Source organism: Ambystoma mexicanum, chromosome 6q (assembly GCF_040938575.1).
Source record: "Ambystoma mexicanum isolate Mex_15411 chromosome 6q, UKY_AmexF1_1, whole genome shotgun sequence".
Lineage (NCBI taxonomy): Eukaryota > Metazoa > Chordata > Amphibia > Caudata > Ambystomatidae > Ambystoma > Ambystoma mexicanum.
In genome coordinates this window covers 108,504,454-108,517,886 of record NC_090937.1, presented here as the reverse complement: position 1 = coordinate 108,517,886, position 13,433 = coordinate 108,504,454, and positions in this window count along the sequence as shown.

Sequence of the window (13,433 nt, the reverse complement as noted above, 5' to 3'; positions counted from 1 at the left end):
ATCAGCATTCTAGCTGCATGTGTAAAAATTGTAAGTTTGATTTGGATGAAGAAAAACTGGGAACCAAAGTGACATTTAGCTGAAGCCTGGCTTAAGAGAGTGAATTCTGCCCGGCAACTACCCCCGACAGGAGTTGAAACTTGATCAGCAGCTGTGTTCCCAGGCCTGGCTGCATTCTACTGCCCCTGCCAAATGGAGATGACACCTCTCTGATTGAATTAGGGGAGTGGCACCTGGGGACTGCAGGAAACTAAACAAAGCACTGTCCTTGGCACAGGCAAATGTTAAATTAGGGGGGTCGTAAATGGCTTCCTCTTGGAAGGAAACGGGGAGGGGCACTGCATCTGTGAGCAAGCTGAGCTTGGGGGAAGTGGATAAACCAGAAATTCCACCATGGGCTTTGGAAAACCACACCCCCTTGGGGCCAGACATAATTTGAAAAAGATGGATAATTCATAGTGCGGACTTGTAAAAATTATATAAATAACATCTTCATTCTTGTGATTTTTCTGTGCACATTTTAAGAGGTGTCAGGACTCTGTGGTATGTTCTTGGGGGTAGTAGTGGAAAATAAAGTATTACTCCAAATGTCTGTATGTTAAAAATCTGACACTTTATCATCTGATGCCCATATTCCTTGTGCATGTTTTTGTAAAATCTGGAAAAGTTTAGAGGTCGTTATCTGGATGAAAAGGGCAGAATTCTGTCAAAAGTTGACACGACGTCTTACTAAGACAGGGATCGGATGGTTTGGTGCTACAGAAAATATGTTAACTGGACAGATAATATTAGAAAAATGGTACATAGATAAATGGGTTTTTGGACCAGAAATAGATTTGTGTGCAATTTGACAAGGGGAGGATCCTCTGACCATAAACCTACCCGATCACTCTGACTCACTGTCCCTTTCTCAAATCAAGTCAAAGAGAAGTCCTTGACCTATCAAATCGTGAGTGGGTTGGGCAAAGAAAGTTAGCATCCATACCCATTTTCAAAAGACATAAAAAGCGCCATTGGGAGCCAGACAGACATGCATTTTCCATTTCCTTGCGGAGCACGCTGACAGGCGACTTCACATCCAGAGATCCGGACTGACTCCAGCAAGACAGTGACCAGAACTTAGAACTCTGACTCCAGAACTTGTAGCAGAGGGGCCTGAATCCACAAGCTGAATCCTTTTTTCAGCAGGCCTCCAAATCATTTGAAACTATTCAACAGCCGGGCGAGCTGTTTGAATTCTTTGCCAAGAACTTTTGCCAGAACCGGTAGCAGACCCAGAAGGCAGAATTATCAAGAGAGACCAGAGATCCAGAGAGACCAGACCCAGACCAGATGGTTGAGAGCTGACCCAAATCGCTGTGCGCAGAACCAGTACCCAGTGGCGAGAGAACCACAGCCAATCCTGACCCGATCCGTGACGAAGTCGCATTCCCGTCCAAAATATAGTGTGAGTACTGAGCCAGAACTGTGCAAAACCAATCTCTTAGTTTAAAATAATCTAATTCAAACTATTTTAACCTATCTAGAACTACACCATAGCATTGTGGGTCCTTGTGTGACCTTAAAGCTGCAAAACTGTCATCTGTCATTCTGAAACTTTAAAATTTCATTTCTGAAAATCTACCTCCACAAAATCGTCCGTATCTCTTGAACCGTTTGTGGTAGAAGCGAGATTTAACTTTTATTTTAAAGCTGAGATTTTAAGCTTTCCAACAAGCTCGGATCCGACTTGCTCCTTATACTTCCTCCATAATTGCGCTCGACGCACCCGACTAAATTGCCGCGATTTGACATTTTGCTTCATTTCAGCCATGTGTAAAAATATTTGTCTTTTGTTTCCTTTGCTGAAATTCGTTTGCAACCTGACAATCATTCATAGAGCATTGCTAAAGTGATCCTGAACTAATTTAAAGTAGCTATCACCCACCCTGAATCTCTTACAGGGAATTAAAATCATTTTTAGCCTATTTTTCCCTTCTTTGCATATCACCTTTAAAGTACTTTGCCTGTGTTTAAAATCATCCCGGTTTCTCTAAGCTTGCTAGGGGGGAACTGAATTTGTATTGTACTGTGATTGTATTCCTCAAGACTGTGGCCCTCATTACGACCCTGGCGGAGATCCATGGTGCAATTTGCACCATGGACCATGGCGCAAAGCTGCCAACACCGCCATGGGGGTTGGCGGATTTACCGCCCCATTCCGACCTTGGCGGGGCGGTAAATCCCCAATCCCCATTTTGCCCTTCCCCATTCCCATTTTTGCCCCATAGGGTATAATGGGAGTGGGGAAGGCGTTAATTACGCCACCGTAAATTACGGTGGCGTAATTAACATCAAGGTCCCGTAGCGCCATGGATTTTTCCGCCCGGAAAAAGCAGGCGGAAAAAGGCTCCATGGCGCTACGGGAACTCGTATTAAGGCGGAAGGGTACGCCATGATTTACGCTGGCGTAAACCCTCTCCGCCAGGGTCGTAATGAGGGCCTGTGTGTGTTACTTCCACCTCCTTACATTGCATAAGGAGGGGGGTGAATTGCCAAAAGGGGAAATGTGATTATATGATGTTTTGCTGAAATCATATCAAGTCTATTCCTGTGTTGCTTCTTTTCCACCTTGCATTTCCTTGTACCATAAAAGCATTCTCAGCTACCTTATCCTCTACTACTCCTAAGTAATTAAACCAGTGTGCTAGTATAACATCATCCATTGTTGATCACTCACTGTCATATGTCTAAGTGTGATATCAAATATTAATTTATTTTAAAAGTGTGATATATATCTATTGCTTAATTTTTCAAATAAACCTTTTTAATTTGCAAAACAAACCTACTTCTTGGCTCAGTGCGGTCTTGGGAGTTTTAAGAGCGGGGCGTGATACAAGGGTTCATCATCCAGATTATAACTTGTCATAAAAATATATAAATAAGGTCTTCCCTTGAGCAATCCCAGACAAGGCACTGACTTAGTGGGACTGCTTGATTGGAGTCTTTAACAACATTATATGCTTTTGCATCTCCTTTGGCCACGTCTCTTAACCTCATCCAAAATGTGACTTTCTTTTTATAAGTTAATGCACATTCTTTTCATCATTGTAAATCCTTTCAATCTTATGCCAACGGTTGTAAAGTGCTATGATGCACCTTTAGGTTGGAGCAATTAACAATCCAAAACATAACATTGAATGCCAATGAGCGCAGCTGCGGTCACTAATCTGCTTTAGTTTTAACAAAACACAGCATTTGAACCAGAAGTGACTGTAGTTCTGATCAAGGGTTTTAAACCGTAATGTAAACGAAAATATGATATCCCTTTAACTATAACTTGGGTAAAACAATTCCTGTGCTATTCATTATGCATTTATCGCAGCAAAGTGTATTTCCTGCTGATACTTTGGCAGCATGCATGAATGACGCAGAGCGTATTTCCCCCAGGACACACATGCAGATCTGATAATCGGCTTGATATATCAAGGCAGCACGTGAGAGACTCTCTTCTTAAGTTTAACTGGAGATAAGATGACACGAAAGGGAAAATCACAGACACTATGAGTGTGACTCCATGAAATAGCTATGGAGTGTTGCCTAAGAACCCACTGATAAAATGCACATTTTAAATAAGGGGTTAGTCATATTAACTGCACTGACACCATGCACCTTTGCCCTGACATTTGCCCGGCAGTACAGTAAACAAAAACATGTGGGCATCTCACGAGTGCAAAAGCAATGTTTGAAGCAGCTGCCATTTATACTGGCTGTTATTTGCAAATGTTAATGCCAACATTGTTTTTGCTGTAGGTGCGTCTAAAAAATAAGTAAGTACACAACAAGGTAGCAGACGGCCCTCTCTAGAAAGAACATGGCATGATAATCTGTTCTATGTTTTTTTTCCCACTTTGAGAGAACACAGCCATCAATTTTTGCTCACTGTACTTTTCACAAAGGAGGAATATCCATTTGCATATCAGTCTTTGTGCCACCCACAAGGCAGTCTAGCACCAAAATGCCAGGCAAACCTCCTTTGAACAAGAGTACCAACAGCAACCCCAAACATGCGTTTCAGCCTTGTTGGGCCTCATCAGTGAGGTGGAACTGTGCGTCTCTGAGCACAATGAACACGGGGCTCATGCCTGGGTTCCCCCAGTCAACGTAGGGTGACCAACCCCAAGTTCCTTGAAAAAATACAAAAAAGGTAGAAGGTTCCCCTCTCCGGAAAGAACCAGGGTCCATGGCCTACAGCCTACGGCCATGCACCCAAGCATCTAGGCACTGGCCACAACCACCACACCTCAACTTGCCCTGAACTACCAAATAAAAATGACATCTAAAGACATCGAAATGGACTACCAAAGGTATATTTCACCAGTGCCAATATGCCCATATCATCTTGCTTCAACTCCCCTACCCGGACCAAACCCTCTTGTAGTCAACAAAAAACCCCAAATGTGTTTCTCAAACTGCCCACCCAAGACTTTTTATTACACTGGTTATGGCCAGTGGCCAGATTCTTGGCTGAATGGCCGCATTATGCTGTGATGGTTGTGGCTAGTGCCTAGATTCTTGGGTGCATGGCTTTAGGCCGTAGGCAATGCACCCAAGAACCTAGGCACTAGCCACAACCACCACACCACAACTTGTCCTGACCTTCCCAGTTCAAATGACATCTGCAGACATCGAAATAGACCACGAACTCCATTTTTCACCTATGCAAATATCCCCATATAATCTAGATTCCACTCCCCTACCTTGACCAAGTCCTCATGCAGTCACCAAATAACCCCAAATGTGTTTCTCATGTTGCCCGCCCAAAAGCCTGTCCGCGGACTACTGCGATGTGCGCTGACTGCCGCACCGTTTGTACGCTCTTCTTCCACCTAAAAAAAGAGCGCCATATTATCTTTTTTCACTCCACCACCCTTTCCAGCAACTCTTTCCAACACCAAATGACCCAAAATTTGTGTCCTAGATTTTTTCCCCACCGTGCTATGCGCGGATACAACATGGCAAGCGTTTCGGAAAATGTGACACACCTTACGCTTTTCACCATCCAATCAGTGGGTGCACTTGATGTCTGCGGACATCACGGTGGCCTCTGGGCCAATCGGAGGCCCGTCCATGGAGTGAACAGGGAAGTGAGTCAGCGGACTGAACCCATATATCACTATTTATTTTCACTTACTTTTTGCAAAATTTTGAAGTAAACTACTGGACAGTAACACCAAATTTACAAAAGCACACATATTGGACCAAGCCCCCACTCCTGCCACACATTTGGTGAACATCCGTCCAGTGGTATGGGCTCTAGACGTGAGCAATTTTTTTCCCATTGTGTCTATGTTAAAAACAGACATTTTGGAACCCCCCCCTTAATGCAACCTCACCAAACTTGCCATAATTCATACAGGGCCACATACTTTTGCTTGCAAAGTTGTGTAAGGATTCATCCAGGGGGAAAAAGGTATATGCCAACCAAAAAGTGCTCTTTCTATGGGTTGAGCAACTGAACCATAACTACAGGGCTGCTAGCTCAGGCCCTGTAATATATATATATATATTAACATGCACTTTCCCCTCAGTCAGGAGGGAGGACTGCCACATTCAGGAAGGTCCCACATGAAAGTGTTTGGCAGTGCAATTTTCCTTTGTCCCATCCTATGCTTGTATTTCCCTCTCCAAAGTATGGGAGCCAAGATCATCAGGTTCATCAGCCCCCAGGTCCTCCTTCTCCTTCCTGCCTCATATCTGTGACTCCTTCTTCTCTGCATTTAAATCCCTTTCCTTCTCCTGATACACCTTCTACTCCTATCCCTCATCGTCCTTTTCCTGGCGTGCAATCACCTCTTGCTGTTCCACCGCCTCACCCTGCACCACCTTCTGCCTTCATCGATCTCCTTGTGTTCCTGCTCCTGCATTGCACCAAAACCTTATATTACCCTCCCGCTGCCCATCAGTTTCTTGATCCCTGTGCCCCTCCTCATTCTGCCCATCAATTGCTGCCTCTCTGTGTTACACCTCCTGCTGCGCCTCCATCTCAGCCTCCTCATGTTTCTCTTCCAATTGAGGCTCCTCCTCACCAAAAGATGACATGCACCCCAAGAGACCTTATTTTTTCACACTTTTGGGTTGCAATAAGGGACATGTTTTCACAAGTTGTTGTACAAGGGTTTAAACATGGGATTCTCTTTTTTTCTATTTTTGGGGTGATCCAAGGGAAGGGGATGTAACACAAATGTCAGTGACAAAGGGTTTTCACAGAAGTTTGTTTTATCTTTCTTTTCCTTTTTTGGGGTGGAAAGAGGATATTAAGAGAAACACTTTCAAAAACAGAGTATCACAAAGAGTTCTCAAAGGGTTGTTACAATTACTTTATTATTTCATTTTTTCTTTTTTCGGGTGGAAGGATGAAGGGGAAGGGAAAGGGAGTCAAATATCAAATAATTGCAATAAGAAAGGGGGCACAGGTATTTCTCAAAGGGTGAGTCTTAATTTATGGATGTGCACAAAACCAAGTACAATAAACCATAACTGTATCAAACAAGAAATTAAATGCTGATAAGAAACCCAAACATGCTTTTGAGGAGTTCAGCACAACCTCTCCTGCTGTCTCATCATGTGATTTTTTTTATTTTTATTTAAGTGTATATGTCTAAAATAAGTCTTTCACAATATTTGAACAATCAATAAAACAAAACATCACAGTAAATACATAACATTTTACATGACTTGAAGAAAAACAATACATCATATTTGATTTTTTTAAAAAAAATGTGTTAAAAAAACAATAATAAATTATATAAACATTAAGGCAAACAGTCTTGAACTCTTACTCCTATGGCGTGGCAAGTTTCTCTGAAACTTGCCACGCCATCAATAATTTCTAACTGCGCCACTCATTTGAAAATCTTTTTCTTGTTCATTGGGTTTATGGCTTGCTAAAGTGCGCTGTGGAACAGCGAGGTTATATACATTCCTATGAGTATACATTGGTGCATCACTGTAATGTAATTCACTATGCAGCAAGCCTTATGAATATGATTCCATACTTGTGTTTCAGCACTGTACGCGTGTAAACTGATTTACATATTTTTCCAGCATTTCTTTGCATGAGCATCTTCATCTCGAGCCCAAACTGTTAATCATCTGTACCATCTATTCTTCAATTCTTAGAGAATACTGCCACGTTTCTTCTCTCCATCCAGCCTCTACATACATCACCTTCTATGTCATATGACGTCATCAGGCTCCTTTCTTTGTTCAAATGCACATTTCTTCCTGTGCTTCATCCAAAAAAATACTGTGTCTTTGTGCAGTTAGGTAGGGTTTTCTCAATGGATATCTTGTCTCAAAGGTTCTCTGCAGTATTGGTACACTGACTGGGACTGCACGTCGTCATCTCTGGTTCACAACATATAGGTAACACAGAGGAGGAGCTTGGAGGGAGGATGTCTGACTGTACCTCTACAGTTTCATATATCATAGTTTTCTCCCATCTGAAAGAAAATAGATTTCAGGGTGAAATAGATCAATAGAGAACCACAGTCAAGAATGCATCATAGTGTGGTGTTTAAGAATGCATTCCCAAATATGTAAAGAAGCAGCCGTAATCACCAAAGATTCGGCTGAGAAGATGGCAGCCCAGAACTGGTCAAAGTGGATATATCTCAAGGATGAAACAAATGTGTTGTAACCTTTCACATATGTTGAGTTAAACATACACATTGGGTCAAAATATGCTGTGCAGTCTCAAATCTTTGTCTGCATATGTGGCAGAGCCGCTGCTCTAATGGCAGTCCCAATCATGAACCACGATATTCTAATACTGTCAGGATATTAAGCTGCAGATATAGGATATATAGCTTAAGAGAAGGATGTTATATCTTAATAAGATAACTACATGGATGGCCAAAGGGAAAGCTCTGCATTACATATTTTACATACTTCCTTTTTGTGGCGAATTGCAATATTGATTGTGAACGATTGCATATAAGAGTTTTATCTTCAAATCTAGGACACAAAGTGTGGTCTTCTTCAGGTACAAGCCATTCATTCTTATTAATTAAACCTGGCAAATAATGTGCCTTATACACAGTCCACAGAATTTTGGCAAAAAGCTAACATCTATAGACCTTCCAAAAATAAATAAGAGGGAGAAGCTGAGCTTCCGCCACACTGCCTCGACTGGGACCACAAATGTTGGGAGCGCAACATTTTCCCTTCCACTGATTCCCATTTTCCCTTCTACTGATTCCAACCATTGTATGTGATGACAAGTTAACACCTTAAAACCGTATACATTTCTGGGGATCACACCTTTGGCGTGCACCTCCAAGAGGCCCTCCACAGAGTAACCACCCCTTCCTGTGGATAAAGTTCTTAATAATTTACCAATCTCTCACAGTTTTAGAAGGTGGAACTTCTGCATAACATGAAATAGGGGGGAGGTTCTTAATAGGTAGTCCTAAGTAGGTGTAACTATTAACAACCACCAACTTAACTCCCCCTATATGCCAGGGAAAGTGCTTCTTGCAACCCACTATTTTACCAAAGACAATAATTTGGGTTTTACTCTGATTTACGATCAAATCATCAATATCTGCATATGCAAGAAACACATCCATGGAGCAGTGAAAACCAACCGCTGTCTAATCAATAAGGACTGCATCGTCGGCGTAAGAGAGTGGTACAGAGCGCCTTGTCCATTTCGGCTACATACAGATTAAAGAGTGTGGGAGCAACCATGCATCTTTGCTTAAGCCGATGTTAGTGGATGCATGTGAATTAGTCCTGTTATTCCTGGTAAAAACTTAAAAGATGTATCAGGCCACTGAATCCATTTAGAGAATCACACGCTTTGATCGGGTCATCAATGATCTTCCAGACGTTAAGTGGTTTTGATTAGAGTGATGCTGTATGTAACGCACGCCAAATCACTTTCAGAAGTTCAGGTGTCATTTTAGGCTGCAATGAGGTCCTATGTGAACTATCTGGACCATTTAATATCAGCAGTACTAATTCACTCATCTCAGGAAATTCAGCATCGAACCATTAAAAAGTAGGTACACTGTATCTTTTCTTGGGTTCCTTCTTCTAAGGGCATATTTTCCAATTGGTTAAAGTCTGGGTACATTAGACATTTGTCTATTATTGTGGAGGTCTGTAGGCCACAGAAACTTAAATCCAAGGCACAAAAGGCCATATTCAGAAGTGCAATGCGCTGTGCATCGGGCTTCAGTCTACAAGGCCGGCAGACCGTGAATACAGGAAGAGGAAGCCCACAAAAGGTAAGTAGGTGGGAAGGGAAGTGGCTGCCCAGCTGAAGGGGATTACCCCCTTCCCCATCAGGGAAAGCTAGAGGGGCTTGAACGAAAAAACGACTTTGCAGGGGAGCCTTCTCTGGCTGGATTCAGCAAGGTCAGTCTTTCAATCCTGTTATTCAGACATGGAGGCCTTTCTATCCAAAGTCCTTCTCATAAGACCATCAATCACTAAGTTGCTATACATCATTAACTGAGGTCATTCTTTAAAGCCATCAGTGAAATGATCCAATTAGCCATCTCAAAGACATAATTTCTTATGGTGTCTGTTTATTTCCTGGGCTCAAAAAAGGCTTGAGTGTTTTCTCAAATGCTGCTCTCCAAACTGTGTGCCTAATTCGGGCTGATCATTTTGAACCTATGAGTTATATCATTTTTGGAAGCAGTTTATTTAAACCCAGCTTCACACAATGAAAAGTCTGTGTTCTTGTAGTCCTTTACCATGGTATCGGATTCGTTTTTGCTTTTTTTTTCTCCACTAATTAGTGACATACGTAAAAGGAAAATTGTTTTTCTCATCTCACTAGGAGATTCATTTTAAACATTCTTTTTTGGATGCTTTTAGATATATTTATTTTGTGTACTTTTATATCCAAACATTTAATACGCATAGGAGATTGTTTCGCTGGAAACACGAAAATGGAATTGCGAGAACACATTGGAGCTCATTTTATATGAGCCCCTAATTCTGCAACAGGAACCCATTACATGTAAACCTACCTGTAGGTGCGTCCCTGTGGCCAAATCTACATCATTTGCACAGCGGAGTGCAAAAGTACAAAAGTTGTGGGCAAAAGACAGCACACAAACGTGTACGCCCCCTTTCGTGCTCCCCTTTTGCAATCCACCGTGCAAATATAGCAAAAGCTGTCTGCCATGAACGCCTGGCAGGCAACGTTTACAATGGATACCTATGGAGTCGGCCTGCTTTTTGCTGGTGCAAAAAGACGATGGGCTCCATAGGGATCCCCATCATTAGCGTTGTTCACATGAAAATGCATGCCTGCGCAAATGCTGGAGAATTTGTATGGTGGAGAGGAAGGGAGCGGTGGAAATGCAATTTGATTTCGCTCCTCTCTGCCATACAACTTGATAAAAATGGGGCGTAACGTTAATGATAGAATTAAAATTCTCATGCAAGGCTTTTACGTCTTGCATTAACGCTGCGCAGCGGCGAAAATGAGCACCATTATGCGTAAAACAATGTTCTCGTGTGTTTTATTCACCGTGTATGGTCGTGCAAGGGCAAGACCATACCTCCCAAATCTGCCACCCAGACCAATTCTGTCCCACAAATCCGACAGCATCTCTAGCTCCATCTAATTTTGATGCAAGTGAAAATGTTTTGGAGTCCTATGACATCTGCCTGTTTATACACATACATGAATTGCTATAGAAAATGGTTGCTTTTGCATCTCCCAACAACAACGAAGATGGTCTGCGGAATTTACATGTGTTTTCATGAGGGGTGGAAAACAGGCATGGAACCCAGGGACTGCCTAGATTGGCGTGTATCAGCTGCACCCTGCCATGCAAGCAATCAACCTAACACAAAGGGGACTGCCTGCATGTAAGTGCAATCATATGCAGCCCCCTATGTGCTTTTTATGTGCCTGGGCAAAATGATGCTCATCCAATTCAGTACGATTAATGGAATATGCTTTAATGGTTTATTTGGCAACACTTTGTTGCTCAATAGGAGACAATTGATGCCATGCTTTTTATGCATGTTTAGCAAACTTGGACAACATTTGTTTTTTACCCTAAACTACTTCTATTACATAGCCTATATTTGTAAACATTGACGTCCTTTAAAATGTAAAGTTTGATCGTTTTTAAGTAGCCTTCATTTTATGTGCCTGCAAACGGAGATGGTGTTGGGGATGGTGCTTTAGATCAGAACAAATAAGGGCTAGTTTTCCCTTGGGCAGTAAAGATCTTGCAGATAGGTTTTGAGAGCGGGAAAGTGCTGATAATGGATTAACTCACTAGTTACAGTCTTGGTAAATCATTCTCTCTACCATTGTTTATGTTTCCCTCTTATCTTCTCAGGAAATTCGCCCGTCAATGTATATAGCTTTATCTCTGCCGTATTCTAACTAATAGCATTAGCTTTATGGTTTGGCCTCACTTATAAATGACGATGTTCCTTCTTCTATCTAATGATCTGGGCGTTATGCCCACTGCTTAGAAGGTTTCCTTAAAATACCCTAATAATTTAAACAGAAATCAATAGCCCTGCACTTTAATAAAGCAAGAAGATCCGAGATAAGACTATTAGCTATTTCAAACAATGGACTTTAAATCGCTCACGTTTTTTTACTCATATGTCAAGTGTTATAAAGGACACCCAATCGATAGGGGCTTACAGAATGATAACATTTGATGGCATATCGAATACAGGACCCAGCAGGTTTATCGACTCCTCTGACTACTTACTTACAGTCAAAATGTACTTAAACAGGGACAATATAAATATGTACACTGGTGCTGGGCATATTTGCACCAATGTTGGTCAATTTCTGCAATGGGACACCGTTTTTTACAATGGCATTTGCACTGGTAATCCTCCATAAACCAGAGAATGTCTGATCTAGTAACGCAGCTATTTTGCACAATCCAGTTGACACAAATGCCAGTGCCTGATTGTCAGACATTAGTGCCACATTTTCTGGCACCAGAGCAATGAATCTAATCTGGCAACTGGGCCAGACTCAATTATTGTTTCAAATGTGTACTTGTGTTTGGTCGGACCAAATAGGCAGTACACTTATCACTGCAGAAATGCCATGCACTTGTGCAAATATTGTCAGGCAGTGGTGCAAAATTATCCTTCACCAGTGTAACCGATGTAAACTGGCGACAGATGTACTCATTCAAAATGAATTAAAGAGGGCCATCTGTGCACACTCCACTATTCAACGTCTCACTGCGGATCACAGTTGGCATAAATGAGTGTAACAATGCAATGTGGACATTTTACTTGTGTCAAGGGCGGCAATTCACCAGAAATATCACAGCCCAGATTGGCGAATTCAAGAGTTTATTTCTACAATGTAAATGCATCATGGGATCAGCGTGGACGGTGGAATGGAAACAGGGCAGTTGGAAACTCTTAAGCCAATGAGGAGCAAATCAAACTTGCTAGTAGGCGGACATTTGTCAGGCCTTCTCTCTCTCTCCCATAGGCACCTCCAGCTGGCAGTTTAACAGCCACACATCATCTTTGGGTTTTAAGTACCCTTGCACCTTTTTCTTGACCATTGTTGTTGGCAATCTTGTCTTTCATGGTAGTTAGCCACATGCCACTTTTCTCTCTAAAGATCCCCATCATTCCTGGTTCGCAAGGCCCTCCCTTCAGGCCCGGTCATCCAAAATATGGTGATCCTTTCCAAGACTGGTTTGGCCAAAGATTTGTAGGGCTAGTGACTTTTCTGCCGTTGGCAGACTTTGACACAGCCTCTGCACCTTGTCTTGGGCACCTCTTCCTTTTGCTGGTGTGTTGTCTATCTAGCCTCCTTCATCCCTTCTGGCTTATTGTCCTTCTGTTCCTTCTCAAAAATGAGCAATGCTCTGCATTTCTCCTCCGGACATGCGAACTTTCCTCCACTGCACCTCCTCCTATCTTATTTATTTATTTACTTATTGTATTTCTTGTTTTGGGCCATGGCCTCAGGGTGCAAGCAAGCGTATAGCCACAAGAACAATACAGACAAAACGTAACATATGGACACAGAGTGGAGCAAGAATGGTCAGTAAACAGTCCATGGTCAGATCAATAGAAGAAGGGACAGTTGAAGATACAGAGAGAACTGGGAATGTCGAGCATTAGCCAATAGTAAGTCTGAAAAGATAGTGTTTCAGAGCTTTTTTTTCCAGTCTGATTTCTGGCTAACTATTGCCACCTTGTCATATTACCACCTTGTCAAACTGTCGTTACACTCCTGAATATCTTCCAGCATCTCCTCTTCACTTCTGTGTTTTCTTTACCTCCTCCATTTACAACATAATGCACCAGACCATACTGGTGAATGTGCTGATGCAAACTAATTCAAAGCCTGCGAAACCACATTAAATGGGTTCTGATATTAAAACCAATGATTGGAGCAACAAGTCCATATTACG